This window comes from Geospiza fortis, unplaced genomic scaffold (genome assembly GCF_000277835.1).
Source record: "Geospiza fortis unplaced genomic scaffold, GeoFor_1.0 scaffold183, whole genome shotgun sequence".
Lineage (NCBI taxonomy): Eukaryota > Metazoa > Chordata > Aves > Passeriformes > Thraupidae > Geospiza > Geospiza fortis.
Genome location: NW_005054447.1, coordinates 809,149 through 809,369, shown reverse-complemented (window position 1 = coordinate 809,369; position 221 = coordinate 809,149). Strand labels below are relative to the sequence as shown.

Below are 221 nucleotides of genomic sequence, written 5' to 3'. Positions count from 1 at the left end.
CGGCTCTGGCCGCTGCCCAGCCTGCTCCTGAGCCCGTCTGGCTCCCCAAACACATCAGAGCAGGGATGGGGGTGTGGGGAGGGGATCCCCTGGGGATGGGCAGCGGAAAAGGCCCAGGCAGCCCAGCACTTAACCCCTTCCTGGCCTCCTGCAGCCCAGGGCTGGTCCTGCCCTGCTGTGCCACATGGCAGGGCTGGCTCTGCTTTCCACCCATGGCACAC

At 67.9% G+C, this 221-nt stretch overlaps 1 protein-coding gene across 1 annotated transcript in view; it reads right to left on the bottom strand.

Annotated features, from left to right (window-relative positions):
* The window catches only part of PCSK7 (proprotein convertase subtilisin/kexin type 7), an 11,814-nt gene that overhangs the window by 2,705 nt on the left and 8,888 nt on the right, over positions 1–221 (bottom strand). The gene's annotated exons all lie outside the window — the stretch shown is intronic.